The sequence below is a fragment of the Lipotes vexillifer genome, unplaced genomic scaffold (assembly GCF_000442215.2).
Source record: "Lipotes vexillifer unplaced genomic scaffold, Lipotes_vexillifer_v1.1 scaffold1396, whole genome shotgun sequence".
Taxonomy (NCBI): domain Eukaryota; kingdom Metazoa; phylum Chordata; class Mammalia; order Artiodactyla; family Lipotidae; genus Lipotes; species Lipotes vexillifer.
In genome coordinates this window covers 1,701,316-1,708,342 of record NW_006777671.1, presented here as the reverse complement: position 1 = coordinate 1,708,342, position 7,027 = coordinate 1,701,316, and the positions used below count along the sequence as shown (strand labels likewise).

General features: G+C 46.2%; 1 pseudogene; it reads left to right on the top strand.

The window, feature by feature from the left end:
- The first annotated feature begins 537 nt into the window (after positions 1–537).
- Positions 538–1,441, top strand: LOC103080561 (lysine-specific demethylase 4D pseudogene; annotated as a pseudogene).
- The last annotated feature ends 5,586 nt before the right edge of the window (positions 1,442–7,027 follow it).

Sequence of the window (7,027 nt, the reverse complement as noted above, 5' to 3'; positions counted from 1 at the left end):
CAAAAGAGTGTACTTTTTGCCCTTGAATTCAAACTTTGAAATTAAGATTGCTATACAATTTTCTTTTACTTGATGTTAAATCAGTTTGTTTTGTCATCCACTTATTTTCAATATTTTGTACTTTCTTTAGGTTTGGCTTGGAAACTTCCATGAAGAGACTTTCTGCTACAGTGTGGTGAGAAGCCACCCATGCACTCAAGCCTGGCAATCTGGAGAGGTCTCAGGCACTTATACCCCCCCAACAGAGGAAACGCACAGAGCTGCAGTCTGAGGCAGGACTTGTCTCCTCTGGGAAATACTGGATTTCCTTTGGCTCCAAAATGCTGACAAGAGTGGAGTCCTTCTGGTGGATTGACAAGCCTGGAGAAGATACCACCTCGTTTGTTTAAAAGTTCAAGTCTGAGTTCCTGCCTCTCAGCTATATCAAAACTTCTTTAAAGATAACGGAAGTATAGGGAAGAGGTTACTCCCCAGCATTCTCAGGTATCCAAAGCATACCTAAGAAGCTGGGAGTCCGTTGCTTATTCTATTGCTGCCATGCAGTCTAAGCACTTTGGTTGCCAGAACCCAAGTTGTAAGATTACGATCCTCCACCCAATCATGGAAGAATTTGAAGATTTCTGCAAATATATTGTTTACATGGAGTCGCAAGGTGCACACCGAGCTGGCCTAGCCAATTCCACCGAAAGGATGGAAAGCCAGACAGACGTACGATGATATCGATGACATCTTAATAGCCGCTCCCCTCCAGCAGGTGACCACTGGGCAGGCAGGTGTGTTTACTCAGCACCACAAAAAGAAGAAAGCCATGACCGTGAGCGACTATTGCCGCTTAACAAACAGCGAATGACACCAGACTCCATTCTACTCTGATTTTGAGGATCTGGAGCGAAAATGTTGGAAAACATGCCCCTATGATTCACCAGTATGCGGTGCGGATGTCAGTAGCTCCTCATTCGATGAAAACACGAAGCAGTGGAACCTTGGACACCTGGGAACCATTCAGGACCTGCTGGAACAGGGGTGCAGAGTGGTCATCGAGGGCGTCAACACCCCCTACCTGTACTTCGGCATGTGGAAGACTGCCTTCGTCTGGCACACGGAGGACGTAGACCTTTACAGCATCAACTACCTGCACTTGGGGGAGCCCAAGACTTGGTACGCGGTGCCCCCGGAGCACGGCCGGCACCTGGGACGCCTGGCCAGGGAGCTTTTCCCGGGCAGCTCGCGGGGCTGTGAAGCCTTCCTGCGGCACAAGGTGGCTCTCATCTCGCCCACGGTCCTCAAGGACAACGGCATCCCCTTCGGTCGGGTCACTCAGGAGTCTGGGGAGTTCATGGTGACGTTTCCCTATGGCTAACCCTCTGGCTTCAACTGCGCGGAAGTCATCAATGTTGCCACCCAGCGCTGGATCGATTATGGCAAAGTGGCCTGGGAATAGGGCTCTGCATGAGCTTTGGAAAGATCTTCATCAGAATAAGGGAGATTTCAGGTGAGCACCCTTTGGATATTAAAAATGGGTGGTTGGGTGGGGACTCTAAAAGGGACCTATAATTACCAGCTGCGAAGGGAGTTGGATGTTAGAATAGTAAAATTAAGACCAGAGCTTTGTATGGTACTGAAATTGTGTGTGTGTGTGTGTGTGTGTTCTGTTTTCCTGAAGCAATATGGAATGGAGACTTTGTTTTCTTGGAGCAGCAAGGAAATAGGAAGGTGGGGAGGCTTTATCTTCCTTTCCAGCCAGGCTTGGAGATGGAACAATAAGATGCGTGTGGGCATGAGGAGGTGAGGAAGATGGGCCGTGTCCCTGGCGTGCACTGTCGAGAAGAAGGGAGACTTGGGGAGCTCTGCATTGTCACCAGACTGTGAGGCCCCCTTCCCTGGCCCCTCTCCAGAGCTGCAGAAGCTTTCCTTCCTCATCCTGGCAGAGAGGGTGACCCCCAGGGCAAGCTGACTCTGTCCATTGTGAAGTTTTGTCCTTGGTGTGGGAAATTCCAGAAAGGCTATTACTCTGGATAGTAATAACAGTTCTCTATGCAGTTCTCCTTCGCTATCACCTCCCCTGCAGCCTCTTACTTTTCTTTTAATGGTGAAGTAAGTAAATGGGATGCTGTTGATGTGGTTTTGTGTTGTCCCTCCAGCCACAAACTCAGTCCATCTCTGGACCCACTGTGTCTGCGTATGTGCAAAGTTGAATCTGAAGCGTGCTGTCTTTCGTGAAGCAAACTTTTCCGTAGTCACTGCTTTGAGCTTTCCAGCAGTTACTTAGAGGGGAGAACTGGACTTAGAGTCAGCAGAAATGGCATCGAAACCTGCGCTTTGCTACTGTCTAGTCGTGGGACCTCCAACCAAACAATCATTGATTTTCTGTGAGCCAGAATTACAGTGCGAGAATTTTGTGAAGTTATTGGGGATTTAAATGTGACAGGCATGTAAGAGGTGCTCAGTTAATTTGATGTGCATTCATACACTCTCCTGGCGTGTAGGGCCAGCCCGATGCCTAGGACATCTGCTCGTATTCTTTCTCTGATGCTCAGTTCTACTGTTGTTTTCCTCACCACGCCCCCAGGCTTACACGTTACTTTTCTTTTAATTAATTGACTTTATTTTTGCAGAGTACTTAGCAACAAAATTAAGTGGAACATACAGAGGATTCCAACATACTCATTCCCAGGCTCCTCCACCAGCATCCACACCAAAAAGGAACATTTGTTACAGTTGAAGAAGCTGCACTGACACCTCTTTATCACCCAGAGTCCTTAGTTTAATTTATTCACTCTTGGTGTTGTACAGTCTGTGGATTTTACCAATGTATAGTGACATGTATCTACACTTATAATACCATACAGAATAGATTCATTGCCTAAAACTCCTGTGTGCTCTGCCTAATCATTCCCCCCTCCGCCACCCTGACAACCACTGATCATTTTACTGCTTCCATAGTTTTGTCTTCTCCAGATGACTTCTTTCATGTAGTAATATGCCTTTAATTTTCCTCCACGTTTAGTGGTTTTATAGCTCATTTCCTTGTATTGTATGATGTATGACCCTTTATTTATCCACTCACGTGCTGAAGGACATCTTGGTTGCTTCCAATTTTTTCTGCGATTATGAATACAACTACTATAAATATTTGTGTGCAGGTTTTCGTGTGGATGTAAGTTTTCAGCTCATCTGAGTGAATACCAAATCGTGTGACTGCTGGATTGTATGGTGATACTATATTTAGTTTTGTAAGAAACCGCAAATTTTTTTTTTTTTTTTTTGGCGGACACGGGCCTCTCACTGCTGTGTCCTCTACCGTTGCGGAGCACAAGCTCCGGACACGCAGGCTCAGCGGCCATGGCTGACGGGCCCAGCCCTTCCGCGGCATGTGGATTTTCCTGGAACGGGGCTCGATCCTGTGTCCCCTGCATCGGCAGGCGGACTCTCAACCAGTGCGCCACCAGGGAAGCCCTGCTAATTATTTTTACCGGTAGAAAACTGATTTTTTTTTGTTTTGCTCATGATCTACCGCATGTTTGCACAAAAGGTCACACATACCCATTTACAAAATCCACTCCTTGTCGTATTTGTCCTTGTTGCACTGTTACAAAGGCAAGGTAAAGATTTCACAGTCAAGAGCCGGAGGACCCAGCCTTTATTCAGACTCCTACACCAACTTGTTTAGTAGTCTTTCAACAAATCAGGTTTCGATGGTTCTCCACTTACCACTTTAGGCAAAATGAGCTTTAAGACACATTGCACCTCTGTTAGAGTTTGCACATAACAAGTTCAGATCAGGGCAAACATAATTGGTGCTAAATAAATATTACCTATTAGCATTATTACTTAGGAGCCCAACGTTGTAAGGTGGACATTAGAACCTGTACTTAAACGTAACTTGTAGAGGTTGGAGTTCGGGTCTTGGGACTCCTCTAAGATTTATATAAAGCGTCAGTTATGGATCTGTATGACTACCTGTCCACAGTGAATTATTCGTAGAGATTAACCATTACACCAATTCAGTTTCCGTGTGTGTAAGGATTCCTTTCCAGATATTTGGAAATAACTTCACCATGATATTTATGTCGTTAGATTGTGACCATATATGGGTCTTGAAGTTGCTTTTTACCCCAATGTTTGTGTTACCTTTCATCACTTTAAATAGGAAAGCACAAACAGTTGGTAGGAATTGGCTCCTGAGATAAGTGGAATGGACACTGATCTGAGTTGCAGAGATCCTGGTGAGGAGCAGCCCTTGCCCATCCCGCTCTGCTCACCAGCCGCTCAAACTGAAATGCCTCCCAAGCTCCTTGTCATTGACCTGCAGTGATTACAGGGTAATAGTGAGACCCTTCTCACGGTTCCTCAGCAAGTGGTGGGTGTTAGGGGCATAAGCAGTTTCAGGGAGGACAGAGGAAGGGGCAGAACTGAGCCCTGTTGGGCATGGGTAACATGTTGGAGGTGCCACTCAAGCAAAATGCAACATTTGTGTGGCCGGGTTTCTGGATTTTTGTAAGATCCTGGCATTGAGTATCCTCGTACCCTAAATGTTCAGGCCCCTCTACCTAACAAAGAGCTACGTCCAGTCCTGTAGACGTCAGAGAGCATCTTTTCTTTGTCTCATCTCTCAGCGAGCCTTTTCTCAAAAGCTTCACATGGTGTCTATATATTTCAGTGCCCGTTCACTCACTCTCTTATTGATTCATTCATTCAGCACATGTTTGCTAAGCACTTACCGTGTACCAGGCACTGTTTGTGGAATTGGGGACACAACAGTGAAAAAGGCAAAGTTTCAGTTCTCCTGGAGCTTATATTCTCATTATAAAGAGTGACATAACAAGTCAAGCAGTCATAAGGGCTAGGAGAAAAAATAAAGCAGAATAAGGGGTTAGAGAGTGACAGGACTGCTATGCCGGAGACGGTGGCCTCTTGGGAGTGTGGTCTTCGAATGCATGCTCTGGACAAGGGAGTGACAGCATCATTCTAGGCAGAGTGACAACACATGCAAATACCTGCGGTGGGGGCACCCTTAAGGGGCTCACAGATTAGCCAAGTGGCTGGAGAGCAGGAGAGAGGCGGCCGGAACTGAGGCGGGGGGAAGGCATAAAATGTCATAACTCAGTGAATGCAAACTCCTCCCACTGAGTGATTGGGGCCATTGGGGTTTTAGGTGACCTGGAGATGGAGAAATTTGGGGGCCACAGAGTCTTTGAAAGCATGGAGAATTCACAGCCATCCCTGGAAATGGCTCTATCTTTCCTACCAGATGCAAATCCTAAGAGCAGAATGTATGTTCTCGTTTCCAGCTGTACCAGCTGACATGTCACGTTTCTGACTTTTATTGCATTAGGTGGGACTTGAACAGAGCCAGCAGATCACTGATATTCACTAAGTTGACAACAGCTATTCCAGCTATGTATGAGCAACAGCAAATCAATGCAGTCAATATTTTGGAATTGTGCTGAGGCCCATATGCAAATAATGTGGAGGGCAGTGAAGGAATCTCCTCAGGAGACTTCAGGAGAAATTCTCTGGAAAAAGAGCTACCAGGTGAGAGATCAGGTGTGAGAGTTGAACGGGCTATAGATTTAGAATTTGAGGCTATGTACGGGAAATGCTGGGTCCAAGGACAGATAATTTTTAGGAAAGAGCTAGGATTAAGAATTTGCAAAGAAGGAGCTCCGGATCCATTTCCTGGGAATGTCAAGGGTCTATTGCATAAGTTTCTTTTTCCTGAGAAACTCCTTAGTGACCAGATGACCTAACCTCAGCTCTCTTGTGGTATATCACCTTGACTGTACTTACACACGACCCTCTAGGACCCTGAGTACTTTATTAACCTATGGTTTAGCTCATGGATTGAACCAGATTAAAACAGTTGATAATGATCTTTCTTGGCTTTCTCTGTTTAGTGAGGACTCAATGAATATTGTCGATTGAGTGAATGACTTGAAACCACCAATAGAAATGAAAAAAAGAGCTAGTATCATAAGAAACACCTAAAATAAATAAATAATTCCTATTACAGCATAATTGCTTTCATGTTAATTGTTTTATAAAATAAGATACGCAGTTCTAAGCTGGGGTTTGAAATAACTTACAGAGCCAGAGAATAAACTCTGTTTCTCTTATTCCAACATGAGACCTTCATGCATTGACTCAACAAATATTAAGCACCCTCACCGTGCCAGGCTAGTCCTACATGCTAAGGAAACATAGTATGACGTTTGTGATCTGCTTGGAGACACACAGGCAGTTAGGCAGTTTCACCACGCCACAGCTTCTTCCCGGCTGCCATAACCATAGCCAGGCTCTCCGCCAAACTGCTGGTTTTAGAGCCTCTGAAGAAAGGTATCTTTTTTTTTTTAATTAATTAATTTATTTATTTTTGGCTGTGTTGTGTCTCGTTTCTGTGCGAGGGCTTTCTGCAGTTGCGGCGAGCGGGGGCCACTCTTCATCACAGTGCGCGGGCCTCTCACTGTTGCGGCCTCTCTTGTTGAGGAGCACAGGCTCCAGACGCGCAGGCTCAGTAGTTGTGGCTCACGGGCCCAGTTGCTCCACGGCATATGGGATCTTCCCAGACCAGGGCTCGAACCCGTGTCCCCTGCATTAGCAGGCAGATTCTCAACCACTGCGCCACCAGGGAAGCCCAAGAAAGGTATCTTTTACTGGGAACAGTCAGCCTCAAGTTCAGGGCCAAAGCCTCTTGGGGCTCTCAGAGCTGTTTCACTCTGTTCTCGGGCTCATGGCAGCTCTCTTGTTCACTTTTCTCAATCGTACCTGACAGATGGGCACAGGTCACCTTTTGGGAGAATGATGGCTACTCCGGGCATTCCTTTCTTACCAGGTGTGCAGGGGGATGGGACTGGCTTTGAATGCTCCCACTGGCTGCTTCACTCTAGGAAGTGAGTGTGGCTTACTGTCAAATCCCTCCCTTCCTCCACTCATGACATTGACATTCCTTGGCTCCTTTTGGGAGCCTGGTCATTGCAGTTCCATTTCCTGTGTTCCATTCCGTTTTCCCACTATCTCCCCCCTTGCT